The sequence below is a fragment of the Suricata suricatta genome, chromosome 5 (genome assembly GCF_006229205.1).
Source record: "Suricata suricatta isolate VVHF042 chromosome 5, meerkat_22Aug2017_6uvM2_HiC, whole genome shotgun sequence".
Taxonomy (NCBI): Eukaryota; Metazoa; Chordata; class Mammalia; order Carnivora; family Herpestidae; genus Suricata; species Suricata suricatta.
Window position 1 is genome coordinate 26,726,792 of NC_043704.1, and position 23,740 is coordinate 26,750,531.

Here is a 23,740-nt window from a genome sequence, read left to right on the forward strand (position 1 = left end):
CTGTCTCTCTTTCCTGATGAGATATACTTTCTCTAAATTACAAATACAAATGCTAATTGACTCAAACCATGGTCTGTTAACTTTTGGAAAGTAAAAGAGGAAAATGAGCTAATTTCCTATGAGTGAGTTAAAGTTGTACTCTTTACAATAATAAAACTTTTTTACTTGTAATAAATGCTATATAATCTATCACTTTGTGTACATTTTACTTATCTATTTACCCCATATTTATTTGATAAATGCAAATTTCCTCAAGCTAATACTCATAATCAAAAACCATTATTTTACTCAAAAGTCAGAGTACATAATTCTTTGATAACTTTTCCTGAATTCCAAATGCTCACTAATGTAGAAATGGGGCCTTTTCTGAATGTGTTCCCATGTTACCAAACATTTGTATAGACACTGAAGGATACTGAGTGATCTCAGTGTCTATAATAAGATCAAAAACTAGCAAACTGAGTACAGTTGACTGGAAAGTCCCAAAAGAAACACACACTTTCCATTTTAGCCAAGGATTCACTGTTTTTCTATTTTTACTGCATAACCTGACTTTGGTTACCTCTAAGGGTACAATCAGAAAGATAGAGGAGGCTTGGCATACCTAATACCCAAGACTAAAAACTGAGGAAAGAAATATTTTATAGCTCATTTTGGTAAACTATGTACCTTCTTTTTTCTTTATTGCTTTTTTTTTTTAGTTTCCTATCTTTTTATTTCCTTTTAGTGAGGGTGATTATGTCCTTAACATAGAAGTGAGTGTTTCCATTTCATGAGCAAGAAAGAAAAGACAAGTTGAAGACACTCAATGAGAGGAAAAACATCCATGAAACAGAGTAGTGTCATCCAGAAAAGACAAAGAAATCAAGCTAAATACCCCAATTTTACAACAAAACAGGAGAAACAAACTGAACCATTCAGGGCCAAAACAGGGCCTTCAGGTTTAGCACTGAAAGACCAATGTACAGTTCCCCCACAGTCAAAGAGTAAACTGAATTTTCCAACTTATAATCAAAGGCTCAGTACTAAATATACCTGCCTTTGTCATACTGCTCTCTCCTTGCATTTATTTCCAGCAAATTTAGACAAAATAAAAAGCATTTTAGAGGCCCCTGGGTGGCTCAGTCAGTTGAGCATCCAACTCTTGATCTCAGCTCAGGTCTTGATCTCAGGGTCATGAGTTCAAGTCCTGCATTGGTTTCCATGCTGAGCATAAAGCCTACTTAGGAAAAGAAAGGGGGTATTTTAGACTCTTACTTTCTAACTTCCACCCCGAAAAATCTTAATTTTGGTTTTACAAACATCCCTATTTGAAGACCTATGGTTGGTTCCCAACACAGGATGCTTATTCTTACCAAGAATCTGACAGGAACAGATGAGCAACTGAATTCCTTTTGCAAGTTGGCTCTATAGACAGATACTGAACAAAGGCTTTTGAAGATAATGTTATTTGAAGAGGAAAGTTTAAAAAGTAGTAGAATACCAGGATGTATGAACAGTAGTGTGGCTTGTGAGGAGTCAGGAAGCAACCTTCCCTTCTTGGCAGTGGTCTGATCCTAGGAGAATAGTGTATCCAGTCTTCACAGTTCACAATGAATGTGAAGAAATGTGAGAGGGGCTAGAAGAGAGCAAAAAAGTAAAATGCAATAAGGAAAAAGTGCAGAGCTGCTCTTTGGTGAGAAGATTAAAGACACCAAGACTGTTTAATCTGGAAAAGCAAAACCTTTGGGGAGATTTAATGAGAAGAGTCATAGCAAATAAAAAGTCAACCAAATTATTTTTCATCTTGACCAAGAAAACAATGAGAGAAAATGTGCTAAAATTAGAATGAGGACAACAAAGCATGGTTAGGCATAACAAAGAAACTCTTGACCTTGACATTGAAACTTTGGAGTACACTGCCAAAAAAGAGTTGTAAAATTTCTTGGAAACATCAATAACAATCTGTACTAATTGATGAAGGCATTTTCTGCTGCAAGAAAAAAAATAATAAATCAGATTAACTTCAAGAAATCCCAGTTGTGGGGCATATTTATAAGAATTTAGCTACCTAAAAAGTAGAGTCATATTAAAAATTCTCTAGCTCAAAATATTTTATTCACCAACAATATTTAGTTCTCTGACACCTCCAAGCTTTATTTGATTACATTTAAGCAGCCTGAAGTTTGCACTATTGTTTTAAAATTTTTTAACGTTTATTTATTACTGAGAGACAGAGAGAGACAGAACATGAACAAGAGAGAAGCAGAGAAAGGGGGAGACACAGAATCCAAAGCAGGCCCCAGGCTCTGAGCTGTCAGCACAGAGCCTGACATGGGGCTTGAAGTCACAAATTGTGAGATCATGACCTGAGCCGAGGTCGGACACTTAACCCACTGATCCACCCAGGTGCCCCTGCACTACAATTTTTTAAAATTATTTTTACAATGTATCCTTGTCTCTGTTTCTTTCACCAGAGTGTCTTTCACCAGAGGACCTGTGGTTATTGAAAACAAGATAAGGACGTTCTGATTTATATAAAGAATATGAGACATCCAAGTTGACTTTCTGATCAAGGCTTCTCTAAGACCATCTCCCATTTCTATAATTCATGGCCCCTTCTCAAATGAATTTCCTTCATTTCGTTAATAATAGCCTACCTTCTGTGTTTTTCTAAGTCCTGAGTCGGCAAAACATGGAGGAGAATAAAAGAGATGAACATAAGAAGGAAGGAAGAATGAGATCAGGAAGTATGAAAGAAGCAGCAGCTTGAACTTTATTTTGATGGGGTAGAAGAAATATTAAAAGAGTCTAAATAGAAAAGTTACATAATCCAATATTTATTTTATTGAAATCATCCTGAAATTGTGGAGAGTCAAACTGAGTAAGGGGAGACTGGATATGAGCTATGATCATGGCTTAAATAAGACACTCAAGATGCAGCATGTCAAGGGATTCCAGAAATATCAAAGGGGCATCATGATTCATTGGAACAAAGATAGGGTTGGTGAATGAGAGAAAAATCAAGGACAATTATCAATTATCTGACATAAAGAAATACCAGGAGAACAGAAATGCTATACAATCCTATTCCCAAAACTCAAGTGATTTTTTTTCTCCCAAAATATATCACTGTGAGCACAAATCAAAACTCCAACTATTCTGAATCTTATGTGAATAGTAAATCCACTCATAATCTGATTTTCAGGTTTCTTTGGCAACTCTAAGATAAGTTGGTCCGGTGGTTTCTGCATTAGCACTCGCCTGGAGACTCTCTAAAGAGTCATCATGCAGAGTTTTAATTGAATCTGCCTAAAATCCTCCTGGAGATTAAAGGTAAGTGTTTCTAAGAGAAAAGAATTAGAACAGAAGAGCTTAAGGTCAGGTTGTACAATTTCAAGAGAGAGAAGTAGAACAATCATATGGCATTTACATTTATGGCAATAATAGCACATACCCTAGCACAAAAATACTTAATTAAGGGTTTGTTCTCAGAGAAGGTTTCCCAGAGATGGCCAACAGGAGACCAGGAACAGCCATTCAGTCATTCACTGAATGCCATCTACTATCATGAAATTAATCTCCTGAAATATTATTATTTAATTTCATGACTTCAGGCAAGTGAGGTTGTTTAAGGGAAAGAAAATAAATCATAATTATTGTTCGACTGGATGAACTCTGACTCAATTTATCAATGTGGTAGGCTGAAAATTCCTTATAAAAGAACTGTTTTTTTGTTTAGAAACTTTGTAATGATAGGTTTATTTATGAAGGAGAATATCAAATGGGCAAGAGTTTAAACAAAGAAAATAAGTAAATCTTCAGCAGAATAAATTAACAAAAGTGGTCTATTCTCCCTTGGAGGTCAGGAGGCCTGGGATTTTCATACATCTTTGAATATTCTTTTGCTATCCCATTTACTTTCTTCCCTTTTTGAGGTTTACCAACTATATATATAATAAATTAAAATTAAAATGATATAAATTATAATATAAACATTATTGTTAATATATGTTATAATCTTTGTATTCCTTAGTGGAATATATCCTATAATCATTTTTATGTCTTTATTCTATCCTCTCTCTCTGAGATTGTATGTTAACCATGAAAATTTCAGTCATGTAAGTTTTCATTTTTAGTTGCTTCTAAACATGGCTTTTATCTCTACAATATACTTTCCTGTTTGGGGATATTACTTACATACAATTAAATGTACCGATGTTCCATGTACGGGTAGATTAATTTCATGGACTATCTCCAGCATTTCAGACATAACTATCATCTAATTGAAGATAGAGAACAACTCTGTCTGCTCCCGTAAATCCGTTAGGCCACATGTTGAGATGCTGCGAGATGATTCCCTAATGAGTCTTAGAATCCCTTTTGTTTATTTCAGAGGGTTTACTGGGTCTTTAAATATTTCTAAAATCTTAACAAAACATCCAGCAGTCACATCTTTGATCTTTACCCTGAGGCCATTTCTTAGTCCGAGAAGCTTTTCCAATCTGGACAAATTGGGGATTAATTTTATTTTCCATTCAGGCAAGTTCTGGGCCTTATCTCTTCTAATTCTGCAATTAGATATCCTATCCTGCAAACTGGATAATCCCCATTTTATTTCTTCTCTGTCTCCCCATACTTTACTGTATATAGCTAACAGAATTCAATTGATAAATTCAAAATAAGTTCAAAATCTTGCCTGGTAACCTTTTTAGCTAGAATCATAAACTTATAAGCATATCCCCTATTTTCTAATTTATTTCGATAAAGAATTTTGTCCATATTTTAACTTCCAACAATAAATTCATTTTTTTCATATCTTTGCCACTTTTTCAGCCACTGATTGCTGACCCATAGCAAAATGAATGCCACATATTTTAAGCATTATTACAGTAGTATCCCACTTCCAGTATCAATTTCAATTTCTGTACCAGTTATCTATGCTACATATTAAACAATTCTACTATTTAGTGCCTGAAAACCAAGCCTATTCTATCTCTGTGTTATACTGTGAACCAGGAATTTGGGCTGAGCTCAGCTCAGTGGTTCTTCTGCTGATCACCCCTGAGACATTTATATGCCTGGACTGACCAGCACTGGATATCTACAATGATCTTACTCACATGATTCTCTTGTTTGGTGGTTGGTGCCGGCCATCTGCTGCACCTCTGCCTCCAGTTCATCTCTCAACCTCATGGAGGCCAACCTAGTGATCAGAAGTCTCACACCATCACTATTGTCACATTCCATTAGTTAGGAAAAGCAAGTTACAAAGCCAACCCTGATTCAATAGGTAGAAAATAACTGTCTTTTGATGGGAGGAAGAACAATGTCATATTGAAAAAAAATATATTCACCAAGTGACAGAAGGAATTATTGCAGCCAACCTCTGCAAACAATCTGCTACTTTCCACAAATGTTCATATGTTGTATTTTCATTATCATTTAGTTCAAAGTATTTTTGAATTTCCTTTTTGACTTGCTTTTGACTACGCTATATTTATAACAAATGTTTAATTTAGAAATATTTGGGGATTTTCTGGTTATCTCATTTTATGGATTTCTAATTAAATGTATCCATGATCAAAGAACATACATGATAAAATCCTAATTCTTTGAAATTTACAGAGGTTTTTTTCTATGTATGGACTTGCAAACGGTCCATATTGGTGAACACTCAAGGTACATAAGAAAAGAATATATATTCTATACTTTATTGAGTCTAATGCTCTGTAAACATCAATTAAGTCAAATTATATTTTTTAGTGATATGGAAATCTTTACTTACTCATACTTTGTCTACAAGTTCTGTCAATTATTCAGGGAAGGAATGTATTAGGTTTATCCAAAGAAACAGAACTATATGTATATTCTTTAATGGGGGCTAAGAAGTTAGTGATTTGCATCGACAAGTTAGAGACACAGGAAAGCCTGTGGTACAGTTCCAGTCTGCATTTAAAAGCATTGGGAACCAGGAGTGCTGATGGTAGAAGTCCCAGTCCAAGTTTAGAAGAACCATGTCTTGGCTCAAGAAGTCAGGCAGAGAGAAGGAGTTCCACCTTCTCTACCATTTTGTTCTACTCAGGCATGCAGTGAAGTGGACAATGCCCACCATTCTGATGAAGGCAATCTACTTTACCCAGTCCACTATTCAAATCCTGACTTCTTCCAGAAACATCTTCACAACACAGCCAGAAGGGTTTAATCATATATATCAAGGCATTCAGAATTTTGATTAGGATATTGTCTTAATCATTCTTTCACCAGCTCTGTTTTCTCCTTGGTCTGGGGACATGTCTCTGCAGTGTTCTGTGTTAAGTCAATGTGCCTCAATCCACAGGTCCTCTAGGCTATTATCTAAAATACTCCACCCTCACTTTACCCTTCCTCTCAGCATTCTCCCTTAACTAGGAAGTAGAACTTAAATATAAGAAACTATCATCACATTTCCCTCTTTTGTTTGGAACTTTGTTCTATTCTCTGGTTGCCCATCCATCTCTCTGGATCGCATCAGTTTAATCAAATATAGTTGCATGGTCCTTTCTAGACTGTAACATTCACTTTACTGTTTTCCGCTAAAAATCAGAGAAAGTAACTTGGCACTAAGTATGATCTCTCATTTCGGTCCGCAGTCTATACTATTTGGCAGGTTTGTGACAAAGTTTGGGGTGTAGGAATTTAGCCATTTCCTTTTCCACCGAAAATAAAGAGAAATCTCACTCTCTCTCCAGTCATTCCCACATTTTTGACAGCTTCTGAACAAATGAAATGAACAAAAAAATGTCTTTTATCTACAATTTTTAACTAGAAGTTCATTCTTCAAACAGACATGTAGTATTTAACTTGCAACTCAAAGCCAAGGATGTGACAGAATTAGGTTGCATGTCAAGAATACATATGCTTTTACACTTCTCATCCAGACAATTTAATCTGGAAAACTCTTTGAGGCTAATGTATTATCAAGTATTACTCTGCAACTTTCTAGAAATCAGGTCTCAGTGTTAGCTAAATTACAACTGAGAACTGGGAATCCATTTCCTTCTAGAAATTATTCACAAGAATAAACAAAGATTAGATTGTTTTAAGTGGCTTCGTGTCTTCAGAATATCACTGTTGCAACCACCACTAACACTGCATTCAGGGTTCATAAAACCTGTAAAGACTGTTCGCAAGTAGAAGAGTTCAGTAAAAGGTAATCAATTGCTTTGTAATTAGACATTCTAAATCCATACCCAAATTTAGCATTCCACAGTTATATGCCCCCGTGAAGCATTTTTTAAAATAACAATATTCTAATTAATCTGAATGATTTTTCCACATGCACACCCATACATCCCCAAACTGAGAAATGCTTTTCACAGCATTTACCAAACACACACTAAGCACCTTCCATGTGAGGGTGAAAGGACTACAGTTCAAGTCCATATTTCCACTTAGCATTAAGTGAATTCTTATGTTACGCCTCCCAAGTTATCAGGCAAAGGAGGACCCTAAATGATTTTAGTCTGTAATGAAGCAACTGTAACTAAATATTTTTTAGGTATAGAGAGTTATTCTTAGGAGACAAAAACATAAATACCTAAAACAGTCTAAGAATCCTTTTTCATATTTAGCTTTGGTCAGTAGAGGCTAACTAATGAACTCTTAGTGAGTTTACCTCATATAAAGTAAGGTGATTATAAGGAAGTAATTAATTCTCCATTTCTAAGAAGTCTGTCTATGTGCCACCACTTTCATCCCACTAGTTGCTGCCAGATGGATGGCAGCAAAGAAAACATGCTTGTCATCAAAACTGCAGTTGGGGGCAGGGAGAATATGTGCCAAGAGTCTATATAATGCTTATATAAACTTTGATCTCTAAACTCTGCTCTTCCTAACCTTGGAAAGGTCAAGCATCCTTGTAACTCAAAAGGAAAGTGTAGGGCAACATAACGCTCAAGAGCATAATATTCTGCATTAACCCATAACAACCACTCAAGAGTAATTTCCACACCAGGACAAATAAACATACATATTAAAAAGAAAATTCCACAGTTCTCACATCAAGAATTTATGGTCCCAAATGAGCAATTCAATTATTGGCCTAAGGTAGGCTCCTTTGAAAAATAAAGGCTCTTTGAAAAGGCCCTGAAAATTGATTTTAACCTCTGACTTCTCAAGTTCTCCACCTCATATCAAATAATATCAGGTCCTCACACACAAGATGTTGCTAAAACTTCTAAGAGAAAAAGATAACAGTTTTTCTCAAGCTCACTTTCATCTCATTCTGCAACCTTCTCATGACACCAAGGAGAAATAAAAATCTCTCCTCCACTTATCTGGTAACTGCCCAATTTCTCAGACACTCCTAAGCTCTGCACCAGAGAATCATCCTGCTTCTGGCTGTTACAGTACATCATCAGTGTTGTGTATGTGTTTGTATCAAGGTAAAGACAATCACAGTACGACCTTCAGGATCCAAGATACCTACAAAGTCACTTTTTCCTTTCTACTTCTTCCTTACTAGTAGGGGTCTTTGTTTTACTCAATTTGAATTGGGCTGCGGGTCCTAAGCAGTGGTCAATCCAGGCTGCAGTTGATACCTTTCTTCTGAGCCATTTAAATCATCTGTCCTTCATCCTCCACCTCCCTAGGAACAACTTTTGTACCCCAGAGAATCACAGTATATATTAAGTCAGACTCATGGTGAAATAACTTCACCACAAGGTTGCCTGTCAATGAGGGAAGGAAAAGCCCTTCTTTATTGCCCATAAGATCTATCATGGTACATTTCCCATAAGCATTTCTGTTCCTGGTTTTGTTTCCAGCAAATCCTATTCTAACACAATTGGTGCCCATTTCTAGTATGGATATGAAGGAATTTGGTGGGTACACATTTTAATATTGGACCAAACTCTTCCAGTTATAAGCACTTCCCTTTGTTCATATATGTGCCAAATGCAGAGAAAACTGTTGCCCCTTTTTAGTTGAAATAAATGATCCTCAGTACACTTACTGTGCCTGAAACATCACACACAGCAACAGAAACAGGTCCAACTTATGGTGGCTTCAGACAGCCTACTATTTCTTACAATCTATGGCCTACTCATCAGTAACTCTGACATCTAGATCTCAGAATGCAACAGAACTCAGAAGTTCAGAGGCTAATGGTCTGATGGGGAAATAACATAGACTTCTCAGTGATCGCCCCAAAACACAGCATTGCCTTTGTTTAAGCACAACTGGGATCCTCACACCAAACCACCCTGAATTTTTCCTCATGTATGATACTGAGCATTCCATGTAAGTATTCTTCCAGCTGGAAGCTAGGACAGGGAATGAAAACATCCATTACTGGCTTAGTGTTACATAACAAAAGGTGTGGCTCAGCGGTAACCTTTGTGCAACTTTAGTTGAGATGACAAAGAGTCAGTACAGGCAAAGAATTAAGATTACTGAAAAATAAGCAAGCTCTCCCTCTTGTGTGCTCACTCTCTCCGTGTGTGTGTGTGTGTGTGTGTGTGTGTGTGTGTGTGTGTGTGTGTGCGCGCGCGCGCGCGCGCGCGCATATGCTTGTATAGATGAGTATCAGATCATTCAGACTGCTGTAACTGAATACCGATGACTGGGTGGCTTATCAACCACAAAAATTTATATCTCACAGTTCTGAAAGCTGAGAAGTCCAAGTTCAAGGTCCTGACAGATTTAGTTTCTAGTGAGAGCCACCTCCTATTTCACAGACAGTTGTTTTGTAGCTGTGTCCTTATATAGCAGAAGAGGAGAGGGAATTCTCTGGGGATTCCTTTTAGAAGGAATCCAATTCATGAGGGCTCCACTCTCATGACCTAATCAGCTCCCAAAGGCCCCATCTTCAAATACTATCACATTGGGTAAGATTAGGTTTCAACATATGAATTTGGGTTTTTTTGTTTTTGTTTTTGTTTTTTGGGTTTTTTTTTTTTTCACGCATGCAAAAGCAAAGGGCTTTATTAGGAATTTAGGCCCAGCCAGCCTAAACTCGGGCTCACAGACTTCAACAACACACTGGATCCACGTGGAGTGAGCCCCGAACAAAGGCAGGGTAGGGCTTTTATGAGTTTGGGAAGGGGGAGTTACAGGAAATTGTGACATAGGTATTGACAGCAGGTTTAACCATTCACATTGCCTAGAGTATTTGTTACTTTTGGCAGGACCCAATCACAACATTTAGAGTATTGACCAATCACTGAGTGGGCCCAGGACCCTCACGTAGGGCGTGACTAGTCTTAGCCTCCATCTTTAGGGATGCCATTAGGAACAACATATGAATTTGAAGGGAGGGTGGGGATATGAATATTTGGTGTCTAGCAATATTTATATAAATATATGTTTTTTTAATTTCACAGGTAAATCATGACTGTATATTAATGTATTAAAACTTTTCAGATAGGATCTAAATTCCTTCTAATTGACAATTTGGCCTAGCCTCTCCCTATAACTCCCCAAAGATAATTTCTATTCTTATAGCTTCCATTCTCATCTTCTTGGAACCCGCCATCTCAGTGTCATGAAGAAACCCAGGCCAACTTACCAGAGGATGGGTGATCACATGGAGGAGAACTGAAGAGTCTCAGCTGGCATCTAGTACCAACTGCTGCACATTTGAGTGAGGACAACTTGGACCCTCCGGCCACAGAGAAGCCTTCAGATAATCACAGCCTGAATGATCCCAGGTGAGACCAGGATCAGACTCTCCCAGGTTACCAACCTACAGATGATGACAAATAATAAGTGACTGACTAGAACTGGGAGGTTTCAGGTTTGATAACTGAAACCTATCCTTTTTTTTTTTATTAGGCTAGTGATTTCTCCTTCTTAATTTGCTTTAATTTTTTATTCTGAAGCCTATTTCTTCTTAATAATAGTTTTGACAGATATTTTCTTCTAGTCTATTAGTTGTTGTATCAGTGTTCAGTAAGGAAAAGATATATTTTAACAGGGTTACTGCAAGGAACTGGCTTATGCAATTGTAGGGGATGGCTAGATAAGTCCAAAATCTATATGTTGGGTCTCTCCAAATGAACTGAAGTTGCAGTCCATGGGGTGGAATTTCTTCTCCTTCAAGGAAATTTTAATTCTGCTTTTAAGGCCTTCAAGGAATTAAATCAGTCCCACTCACATAATCTAAAATTACCTCCTTTACTTAAAAGTCAGCTAATTAGAACTTTAATAAGATCTTCAGAACACCTTCACAGCAGCACCTATATTCCTGTTTGTTTGAAGAATGGGGACCATAGCCGATCTACCTAAATGGACATATAAAATTGATCACTACACTTGTCTTTAAATTTATATGGTGTCAAAAGAAACCCTTCTGCACTGTTGTTAAGAATGCAACTGGTGTAGCCACTGTGAAAAACAATATGGAGGTTCCTGAAAAAATTAAAAATAGAACTACCCTACAATCCAGTAATTTCACCACTGAATATTTACCCAAAGAATACAAAAACACTAACTCAGAAAGATATATGCACCACTATTATTATTACAGCATTATTTGCGATAGCCAAATTATGAATACAACCCAAGTGCTCATCAATAGATGAATGGATAAAGATATGGTATACATATACAATGGAATATGACTCAGCCATTAAAAAGAATAAAATCTTGCCATTTGCAACAACATGGATGGATCTGGAGGACACAATGCTAATTGAAGTCAGTCAGTCAGAGAAAGACAAATACCATATGATTTCACTCATATGTGGAATTTAAGAAACAAAACAAACAAAAACACAAGCAAACCAAAAAACAGACTCTTAAATATAGAGAATAAATTGATGGTTAACAGAGGGGAGGTGAGCAGGGAACTGGATGAAATAGGTGAAGGGGATTAAGAGTGCACTTACCATGAAGAGCACTGAGTAATATATAGAATTATTGAATCACTATACTATACACCTAAACAAATTCTATTATATTTATAGTCTGTGGGCTTTTTTTTGTCTTTTAAGTCTTTGTATTATTATTACATACTTTATCTACCTGCATTTTTTTTAATGACTGGTGTATGGTAGGAAAACTAACTCTTCCCCTAAAATGGACAGCCAAATATCCCAACACAATTTTTTGAAAAATTAAGCTTTTAATCATTCACTTGAAATGCCATGTTGCTTATAAAAGGAGGTTTCCTAGGAAAATTATTCCTCTGTTTTTTACCTTTTCATAAGAGACTTGGCCAATATTTCCCTCAAATTGTGAATCAAGGTCAATTCATGGATCAGAAAGACAGGGCAGTTGTGCCATCCTGAGTATTTAGAGGAGCAGATGCCCTGTGTATGCATGTGTAGATTAAGCATTAGAAACAAGTTTTTTGGATCATATAGAATGGATTACTGTGAAGGTGTTACTACTGGGTGACTCTCAGTATAAGAAAAATAAGAGCATGGCTCAGTCATTAATAATCTGACTTCTGCTCAGGTCATGTTCTCACTGTTCATGAGTTCAAGCCTCGCTTGGGGTGAGCTCAAACCCTGCATTGGGTGAGCTCAAGCCCCATTTCAAGTGAACGCCACTTCTCTCTCTCTCTCTCTCTCTCTCTCTCTCTCTCTCTCTCTCTCTCTCTCTCTCCCCTTCTCTCTCTGCCCTTCACAGTATTCTTTCTCTCCCTCTCTCTGCCCCTCAGTCACTTGCACCTCTCTCTAAGAAAGAAAGAAAGAAAGAAAGAAAGAAAGAAAGAAAGAAAGAAAGAAAGAAAGGTAAAGAAAAGAAAAGACCAAAGTGAGAAGAATGAAGTGGAGTAGATAAAGATGGAGAGATAAGAAATGGCAATCAGTCCATGTCAGCTTTTTCCTTTCTTATCCCAGACCCTCCAGAGGCTTATCTTCATTTTGAAAAAAATCTATTAAAGCCTTATTAATAGTTTCTGTCTTACAAGTAGAATGAATACACCTTTATTGCCATAGATGCCCTCATCGTATTCAAATGGAAGCTTGTTGGTTTATTTAAAGGGCACACAAGAGAGAAGCTTACTAGATACAAACATTCAGTGAGTCTCAGGAATCTGTTGGTTTGCCTTACAACAGGAAGAGTGTCTATTAATAAAATGAGTTATTTAAATCAGAGATGATTTAAGAGAGTTTCTACTCAACTCACAACAAATAAACTCTGATTTCCCTTTGTAACAACATCATATTATTTTATTTTTTGTATATAAAAGACACATCAAAAGAGGTATATAAAACATGAATGTACAACTTTACAAAGTGACACACATGTAACCTATAAATAGTTCAAAAACCAGAACATTAGCAGAACCCCAGAAGCCTCCCAACTACGATAGCCCTCTGCTCCCCCAAATCAGCCATGCTTTCTTCTAGCATTGTAATATAATTTTATCTGTTGTTAAAGTTTATATAAATGAAATCTGGAACTACTGCATTAATTATTTTCCCTAATATATGTTTGTGAGATTAATCCACTGCAATTTGTAGCAGTAGATCATTAATTTTCTCTGCTGTAAAGTATTTCCTTGTATGAATATAACTCAATTTATATGTTCACTCATTGCTGATGGAAATGGGATTGTTTGTAGCTTTGTGTCTATTTTGAATAATGTTGAGATCAGTATTTCTGTAATATCTTTTGGTGACTACGGGTATGAGTTTCAGTTGCGTTCTTACCTAGGAGTGAAATCCTTAGGTCACTAGGTTTGTACAGCTTTGATAGATAACACCAAACTGCAGGACTACTTACATCCCTTTCTGGGCCTAGTGAAATATGAAGATCCAGAGCCCCTTGTTCAAAAATTATTAAGAATTTCAAGACAAACAGTAGAGCATTTGAACAAGTGGGGGCCCTTCTAATCACAAGGCCCTCTGTGACTACACAGGGCACTCACCCATAAAGTTGGTCCTGCCAAACCATATCCCAAAATACTTGTACCAATTTATATATCTCAGATTTTTTTCATGTCGTTTGGATTCATGGAATTGTGAGGCTTACAACAGGGCCACACATCTCATGATTGTTAAGAGCGGGCCCTAGAATTCTCTCACAAGAAAAGTGTTTGGGAAAATATCTTGTTTGATAAAGCTCATAGACTAAAGGGAAAGATTCTGAAGGAAAAACCAAGGCAACCAATATAAATACTTAGTTTTATTCATGGGACAATGTGAGCAATGTATTTCCTTCTGAATGGAATAGGAGAAGTGAGTGGTAAGGGGCAGAGAAGGGAAAGAAAAAAGAGTGATATGAGTTTGGGTGGTGAAGAATGTCCATTGGGAGACTTTTATGAATAAGAATTTGTAATATTCAATTTTAGTTTGTTTGCATTTCCAAATTGTAAGCACTTCTCCCCATCTCTCACAAACAAATTTTCAGGATTGTGTGAGGATAGTTTCCTTGTAGATACTGATAAAAAAGAATGTGCCACACTTAAATGATGCCTTTTTTAAAAACAAAATTAGACAGCATAGAAACAAAATTTCAGCAGATGCAATAAATTGAAATCCAAGGTGCCTATGTGTCCATATGCCCTTGTGTATTTTTGGAGGAACTTAGACTTTCACAAAGCATAGAATATGGGTTTCAGCTGATTTTTTTAAAATCAGGGCTTGGGGTGCATGGGTGGCTCATTCAGTTAAGCATTCGACTCTTGGCTTTGGGTCAGGTCATGATCTCATGGTTTAGGAGTTCAAGCCCCACATCAGTCTCTGCACTAACAGCTGCAGAGCCTGCTTGGGATTCTCTGCCTCCTTCCCTCTGCCCCTCCCTCGCTATCTCTCTTGCACTCTTAAAAATAAACATTTTAAAAAATGATAATAAAATCAGGGCTAGTAAGCATTATATATAAGTAGCAGTTAACATACTTCCATATCAGTTACCAGCTATAATACACACTGCATTGGTTCTCCTCTAAATAAGTGTAACAGGACACAGGAAAACAGAACTTGGCCTTTTTGTCAAGATAGGACAGCAATCATTTTAACACTCAAAGGTTCCAATACACAAGTAGACACTGGGATGGCCTATAGATGGGGCAGGATTTCTACACAAACATGGCCAAACCCAGTGGAGAGACTATAGTGACTAGTGGGATAAGACAGTGTCAACAACTAGTATCAGTTTCATCAGTGAGGACAAAAGCAGTGTTCAACCAAATTTGATGAAAAGCAATACAATAATACACGTGTGCAGACTGTAGGGGAAGAGAAGAGATGGGGAGAGGAGAGGTTTTTTTCAGAGCTCTGGGTTCCTCAATAACAAATAAGAGTAGCACCCACTAGAACACAAGTTGTACACATTTTAGGAGCTTGAGAAGCTTTAAGTTATACTTTTTCTGATGTTGGAGGTTGGTTCCGTTTATACTTCCCAGCTAGAGTTTTTCATTTATCTTTGTATCCTTGGCCTTTCACACAGCACCTGGCACATATTAGTCACTTAATAATGATTGCTAATTATCTGACTGATGAATTAAATGAAGTAATAAACTTTTATGAAGAACCACAGAAAACTTGTGCACCAATAAAAGTTATTTGAAATACCTAGCAAAATGAAAAGTTGAGAAAATAGGAAAGTTACCCAAAAACTAAAAACATAGTTTATAGAATCAAGTGTAAAAAAAAAATCTAGGCTCCAGTGGGTTTTTTATTTTATAGTTTATTGTCAAGTTGGTTTCCTATAACACCCAGCACTCATCCCCACAAGTGCCCTCCTCCATGCCCATCACCTTCCCTCTCCCATCCCCCACGCCCATCAGCCCTCAATTTGTTCTCAGTGTTCAGGAGTCTCTCATGGTTTGCCTCCCTCCCTCTCCCCAACTATTTTTCCCCTTCCCTTCCCCTGTGGTCTTCTGTTAAGTTTCTCCTGTTACACTTCTAAGTGAAAACATATAATATCTATCCTTCTCTGCTTGACTTATTTCACTTAGCATAAGTGAATAGCTTATGCTAATATTCTTAGCACCCTCGAATTCTATCCACGTTGCTACAAATGGCCAGATTTCATTCTTTCTCATTGCCATGTAGTACTCCATTGTATATATAAACCACATTGTCTTGATCCATTCATCAGGTGATGGACATTTAGGCTCTTTCCATGATTTGGCTATTGTAGAAAGTGCTGCTATGAACATTGGGGTACATGTGCCCCTATGCATCAGCACTCCTATATCCCTTGGGTAAATTCCTAGCAGTGCTATTGTTGGGTCATAAGGGAGTTCTATTGTTAATTTTTTGAGGAAACTCCACACCATTTTCCAGAGCAGCTGCACCAGTTTACATTCCCACCAACAGTGTAGGAGGGTTAGGCTCCAGTTGTTAAAGAGATAAATTTCAAGCCAGTATGAAGATAATCAGAACCGAAGGAATATAAAATATGTCTGTGGATAGACATTGTATTTTTATGAAAAACAATGACAACCGACCAGAAAGAACTCTAAGTATGACTTTGGGAAAATAACTTAATCCATAAAAATTACAAACCTGGATCAACCTCACTGTGAATTCTTTCTGCCTGTCCTCAAGTCACTGAACACTACTGAGAGAGACAGAGAGCTATTCAGACTGTACACATTACAAATCCATGCAGTCTAACTTCAAATAGGCCCTCCGTACTCAGCTATCTTGTAATCCTCTCCATGGAGAGTTCAAAGTTTCTTCTTTACTCACTTCACCTGCCCTTCTCCCTACTTCTAGCTTTAGCAGATGATTTCCCCTGCATCTCTCGCAATTTGAAGCACTGGGAGCATCAAACTCTTGTCTTTTATCAACCCTTGTCCACATCTTAGTGTATAGATATCTCTATGTCTACCCTTCTTTCCCAAAACGTTTCCTTCTCCCTCTCCAAAGATTACTCCTCTGTGTATATTCTCGGTCACACCCCTTCCTACTTTCTGTGGGTCTTGCATCCCATACTTGTACATATTTTGTAATCAAGAATAATTCAATAATTTTCATTTCAATTCTTGATGTTTGCCTATTTCCAAATAAATCTTAATATCTCTGACATAAAGAAATTTATAATTCTCTAAGGCACACCATAAGATAGTCAATGCTCCTAACCAGAGTGACTTGTGTGGACAATACCAAGTAAGGAAAGGTACATGTGGCTAAGAGTGTCAGTTCTAGAGATAAACTAACTGGGTGTAAATCCATGGCCACTTACAAAGTGGGTGACCATTAGCAAATTACTTAAAACTTTCTTTTCCTACATAGTCTTATTTGAGGATTACATTAATATGATTATATCATATGGTTGTTTTAATGACTAAATGAGTAAATACATGAAAAGTAATAGGTCCTCAATAAAGATTAGGTATTGTTGCTGGTCCTGATAATAGGCAGTCTAAATTCTCAATAGAACTTTGTCATTCTCTACTTTCATAACCATCAAAAATAAAGTATATGAGGGATGCGTGGGTGGCTCAGTCAGTTAAGCATCCAACTTTAGCTCAGGTCATGATCTCGTTGTTCATGAGTTCAAACCCTGCATCAGGCTCTGTGCTGACAGCTCAGAACCTGGAGCTTGTTTTGAATTCTGTGTCTCCCTCTCTCTCTCTGTCCCTTGCCCACTCACATTCTGTCTATCTGTTTCTCTCTCAAAAATAAATAAACATTAAAAAAAGAATAAAGTAGATGAGGAAACTAATATTCTCTAATAGTACGTGCAAAATTAGTCTCAGGAAATATTCCCAAAATATTCCAAACGCTATTTCTTTTTTTAAGTTTATGTATTTAGTTTTGAGAGAGAGAGAGTATGTGTGAGTGGGTAAGGAGTAGAGAAAGAGGGAGAGAGAGAATTTGAAACAGGCTTTGCATTGTCAGCACAGAACCCCACACAGTGCTCAGTCTCACAAACCATAAGATCATGACCTGAGCCAAAATCCAGAATTGGACATTTAACCAACTGAGCTACCCAGATGCCCAATACATATTATTTCTTCTGGTCCCCCTTATCACTGAGGGCTGACCAAGACCCATTCACGATGTTCAATAAATATTTATTTATCAGCATAACCTCTCATCCCTTGGCTTCCAAATTTTAAAAATAGGAATAATACCTGAAGTACTTAAATTGCAAAAGTATTTTAAATATACAACTTTGAATATTTTAGAAAACAAGATGAAAGAAAACCTATGCATATAAACTTCTTTTGAAGATAATACAAGTGGGAAATGGAATATTTGGGGTGATAGGAGAAAGCAAAAAGGAGAGATATACAGATATTGCCACTCAACATTATAGAAGGTAGAGACAATGTGACAATACTTATGAAAAAATATTATAACAATAAAAAGTAAAAGGGACCAAGTAATATGATATTTCTGTTATAATTAGAAAAATATGAAATGACATACTTTAAGACTCTGTAAGAAAAAAAAAATCAAGTTCCTGCAGTAGTTTGAATATAAAGCAAGAAAGGAAGAAAGGATTATGGTTGAAAATAAGCCAAAATTTAAAGGACTTATGTAAACAATATCTACTGAAAATCTAGAACATTTAGAGAACAAAGAGTACAGGGTGAGGGGTGGAGCAGGAAGGAAGAAAGAGAGAGAGAAATGAAGTAATGAATTGGGTATAAATGAAATATCTCCCATCCCTAGTTAATAAATTCCATTAGGTGGTGAAATATTTCTAACTCCAGAGCTTTAAGAAGTTATTTTACCTATTCCCAGGTTTTATGGTATATTTTCACCCATGTATTCTATTTTATTTTACTTATTTGTACTTTTCTATGAGAAAATCATTTTTCAAATGTGATTAAAATGACAAATTTGCAGCTTTAGGTGAAATCTAGTTTAAAACTGATAAAAAGCTTCTGCACTGCAAAGGAAACCATCAAGAAAACTAACAGGCAACCGACAGAATGGGAAATGATAGTTGTAAATGATATATCGGACAAAGGGCTAGTATCCAAAATTTACAAGGAACTCACCAAACTCCACACCCGAAAAACAAATAATCCAGTGAAGAAATGGGCAGAAGACATGAACAGATGCTCTTCCAAATAGGACATCCAGACACATGAAACGATGCTCAGCATCACTCATCATCAGGGAAGTACAAATCAAAACCATACTGAGATACCACCTCATGCCAGTCAGAGTGGCCAAAATGAACAAATCAAAAGACGATAGATGCTGGCGAGGATGTGGAAAAATGGTCACCCTCCTACACTGTTGGTGGGAATGTAAACTGGTACAGCTGCTTTGGAAAACAGTATGGAGATTCCTTAAAAAACTATCAGTAGAACTCCCCTGTGACCCAGCAGTAGCACTACTGGGGATATACCCAAGGAATGCAGAAGTGCCGATGCATAGAGGCACACATACCCCAGTGTTCATAGTGGCACTTTCGACGATAGCCAAATCATGGAAAGAACCTAAATGTCCATGACCTGATGAATGGATCAAGAAGATGTGGTTTATATATACAATAAGATACTACTTGGCAATGAGAAAGAATGGAATCTGGCCATTTGTAGCAAAGAGGATGGACCTCGAGGGTGTCATGCTAAGTGAAATAAGTCAGGCAGAGAAGGACAGAAACCATATGTTTTCACTCATAGGTCTAACAGGAGAAACCTAACATGGGGACCATGGGGAGGGAAAGGGGGAAAAAGAGTTAGGGAGAGGGAGGGAGGCAAATCATGAAAGACTCTTGAATACAGAAAACAAACTGAAGGCTGAAGGGAGAGGGGGAGAGGGGTGATGGTCATGGAGAAGGGCACTTGTGGGGAAGAGCACTGGGTGTTATATGGAAACCAGTAAGACAATAAACTATATATAAAAATTTAAAAAAAGAAACTGATGAATATCAATGATAATATTTGTATCATGAAAGTCATAATAGCAACCTGGTAAAGACAGTTTGACGCATAAGAGTATCCTGTTTATTTCTGCAATGTATGTTCATTTCAAGGAAACAAACTTTGCTTTTGTAGTAAATTTCCATTTAGAACAACAACAAAAATGTACTTGACTAAAGTGTTGGCTTTCTATTAAAGGGTATATTTCCTTCCAACAAACAATTACTTTACCAGTGTTTGATGTTAAAAGCAGTTCCTTCATGAAAAATAAAATCATAGCATCATTAGATCTAATCTTTCATTTTAAGTAGATTTCTAGTGACTATGGACTATGATACATATATGGGGTCCAGTTGGAATCTTCCACTAATACTATCTTAGCGTGGATACTGAAACACAGATTTATTATTTCTAAGTTTACTTTCTCAAAATATGTCATCATATAGGTTTAAAAATATAACTCAGCTTAGTAACTATAATAGTGACAGCTCAGAAATAAACAGCTCCTTCTATCCCCTCAGCACCCTAAACCTTCCTCCTCTTCCTGGTTTCCACAGGTCCTTGATGGGTTCTACAGCAACGGAAGTGGAGAGAGGTTAATTTTCCAGAAACATGGCTGCCCTCTCATTAATCACCTACTCAAGAATGTTAGGTAATTAATCTTCTACAGCTTCAATCCCCAAAGCCTTTATATTATAGCTCCAAGAATACTTCCCAACCTCAGCCCTCACTCTTTTCCAATTTGCAGTTCTGCTCCAGTCTGTTTTCCGGATTTACCACGCTCATCACATACTTACATACATCTTTATACAAACTTCTCATTCCAGCACACCCTCCCTTCCTTGCTGTATCTGAGGCCTGTCTGCACCCTAGGAGGAGCTGACTCAAGCCCCGCTTTCTGTATGTAGCCTTCCCCAGGGTCTCGAACTTATACTGACCTCTTCTTCAGAACCCTTTTAATCCAGAGGCATGCTATTCGGTCATTTGCATTAGTGATCCATACCTTTTATGGTTACCAATGCTTTCGTGTTTGCTTGTCCCAGAACTCCAGGGAGATTATAAATTCATTGAAGATGGCGGTATAGTTTACTCTTTTTATTCTGTGTAGTAAATTTCAGTAGATAACTAGTGCAAGGATTTGCAAAGAATTAAGTGCTTGATAAATGTGAATTTAAGTCTTACAAAATTTAACTCTTCCTAACCCTTTAAGGAGGTGAAAGATTAACAATCCCTTGAATTCAAACATTCAGTTTGTTCATGGTGGGACCATGCTATTAAACCTGCTTTGATCCCAGTCAACCTATTCAATATAATGTAATGAAGAGTCATCAAATATTCTGCCTGAATCAACAACCTGTGCTTCTTCCAATTACAATAAACTAAATTTTTCTCCCATCAAAGTTAGCCTCACAAAAAGGAAGAGAATTTCTATTCTGTACTTTGGACAGGTAGAAGAGCAGGTCCATCTTTCATTTATCCTTTTAGGTCTTTATTCATTCATTTAACAACTATTTATTGAAAGCTTACCATATACAAAGGATAAACCTGCTACTATTCTATAATTCATTCCTTTATACCTTGAAAATATTCTCATCTTCACAAATCTCTGTTAAATGTAAATACACGAGGGAAAAGAAAGATTTTGAATCATTATTAGGTACACCTTTCCAGAATCACTTGACCACTTACCAGGTGCAAGAATGGCACCTGGAGAGCCAGGAACAGAGAAGGACCAAATCCCCTTCTATGGAAGTGGGCAAAGGTGTGTTCAATTCTCTCCCATTTCCCTTTTGTACAAGGGTCAATTTTCAAGTTCTCTTCACTCAGGGTTATATGTATTTTTGAAGGTCTTTCTATTGGGTATAGATCATAGATGGAGGGGCAAGTTCCAAAATGACCCAATAAAATCAAGCACAACATTTACCAGATCACAAATCAAGTAACCAGGAGGGGACAAAAACCTCCACAGTATTTTACATGAACAACATTTAGCCTTGTTTAAACAATGCATTTTTAGACCCCCAAGCAAATATAGTTCTTTTCTCTAAACTAGAAGGACAGAAGAAAATTTTTTTTCGTTTCACAAAGGAAACGTTAAATGTCCATAAAATGCCAATACAAATTTCAGCACAATATGATGTTTAATTAGTTGGACTAATATGGATGATCAGGTCAGGGAATGTCTGTGATTTTTAGGATTTTCATTCTGATTTTTGGGAACAGAGCTGTGCGGTTTTGCTGCCCTCTTGAGAGAGTCAAGAATCATTACACCCACTAATTGGACAATTTTGATATTCTCACTATATTATGTTTAGTGGAACTGACCAGATCAAGCCAAAAATTAAAATCATAATTATTGAAATACAAATTGCATTCTAAACATTTCAAATAGCTTATAACCACTGCAATATTAAACTTCCATATTGACCAATACAAATTACTGGGTCTGCTGTTTGCCCTTTACAGACAACTACATGGAACAATCACTTATTCAAAGGTATTCAGAAAGTGCATTACCCACTTTACAGTACTGGATTCCTGGTATAAAATACATGGAAAAAAAGCAACCCCAAAAGAGGAATCATTTGAACTGAGTATAAATAAATGTATTCTTCTACTTGCAGCTGAGCTTAAAATTTGTTGATATTTTGCTGGAAATATTGCTGCTTCTATTATTCAAATCTTTTTCCCAACTCACAAGAACAGAGAAGGAAATCTTATCATCAGTACTCCCAAATTTATTTACTCAACAAGATTTATTTAGAACCTTCTATGTAATCTCTCTGAATTATGCCAAAAGTTGATTGAGAAACTGATGAATCATGTAATTCTCTTCTGTCTGCCCTACGATCCTCTCGCTGATTCTTCAAGTATGTAACCAAATTTCACACAGCATAAAAGTCAGCTATCAGAAAACTGACCTTGGCCCATTCATCTCACTCCTTCTCCACCTGAGCAATCAAACTGTTAATATATATTAAAAACTCTCTGCCTGCATAGTTTAAGAGTTCTAAAATTTAAAAGTGAAAGAACTGGGAATCAACTTTCAGATTTTCTGCTGCCCTTACTGCTCCAGATCCATGTGTTGAATTATAGCTCTAAGTAACCACTAGAGGTCACATCAGGGGGGATTTACTGAAGTTGCTCCTCTCGCAGAATATGGAACAGAGCACATGGAGGGTTTTCAGAGCTTTCCTTTCCTCTTTCTTCCATCATATCCAGGTACTTAGTGCCCCCCTCCCTTTGGTCTGGTTGCCCAAGTCTCCCAACTAACACACTCATTACCCCAGGCTTCCTACGGTCTTGGGCTCTAAGCTATTTCTTTTTTTTTTTTTCCATAATAATTTATTGTCAAATTGTTTTCCATACAACACCCAGTGCTCTTCCCCATAAGTGCCCTCCACCATCCCCACCACCTCTTTTCCCCCCTCCCCCTTCCCCTTCAACTCTCAGTTCATTTTCGGCATTCAATAGTCTCTCAGTTTTGCATCCCTCTCTTCCCAACTCTCTCTCCCTCCTCCGCTCCCCCTGGTTCTTCACTAGGTCTCTCCTGTTTTCCTGTTAGACCTATGAGTGCAAACATATGGTTTCTGTCCTTCTCTGCCTGGCTTACTTCGCTCAGCATGACACCCTCAAGGTCCATCCACTTTCCTACAAATGGCCATATGTCATTCCCTCTCATTGCCATGTAGTACTCCATCGTGAATATATACCACATCTTCTTGATCCACTCATCAGATGATGGACATTTAGGCTCTTTCCATGTTTTGGCTATTGTTGACATTGCTGCTATGAACATTAGGGTACATGTGCTCCTATGCATCAGCATTTCTGTCTCTCTTGGGTAAATCCCCAGCAATGCTATTGCTGGGTCATAGGGGAGTTCTATCGATAGTTTTTTGAGGAACCTCCACACTGTTTTCCAGAGCAGCTGCACCAGTTTACATTCCCACCAAAAGTGTAGGAGGGTGCCCATCTCTCCACACCCTC

The 23,740-nt window shown here is 37.2% G+C and overlaps 2 long non-coding RNA genes across 12 annotated transcripts in view; one reads left to right on the forward strand and one right to left on the reverse strand.

Moving 5' to 3' along the window:
* Positions 1-23,740, reverse strand: part of LOC115291598 — a 147,183-nt gene that overhangs the window by 55,418 nt on the left and 68,025 nt on the right. For all 11 annotated transcript variants that reach the window (XR_003908555.1, XR_003908552.1, XR_003908557.1 and 8 more), the window contains 2 exons: positions 10,529-10,705; positions 5,103-5,185 (listed from right to left, as the gene is read on the reverse strand). This is a non-coding gene — a long non-coding RNA (uncharacterized LOC115291598). The remainder of the gene's footprint in view (positions 1-5,102; positions 5,186-10,528; positions 10,706-23,740) is intronic.
* LOC115291600 overlaps positions 10,497-23,740 on the forward strand; it is a 14,513-nt gene continuing 1,269 nt past the window's right edge. Inside the window, exons 1-2 of the long non-coding RNA XR_003908564.1 lie at positions 10,497-10,670; positions 20,308-20,402. This is a non-coding gene — a long non-coding RNA (uncharacterized LOC115291600). The remainder of the gene's footprint in view (positions 10,671-20,307; positions 20,403-23,740) is intronic.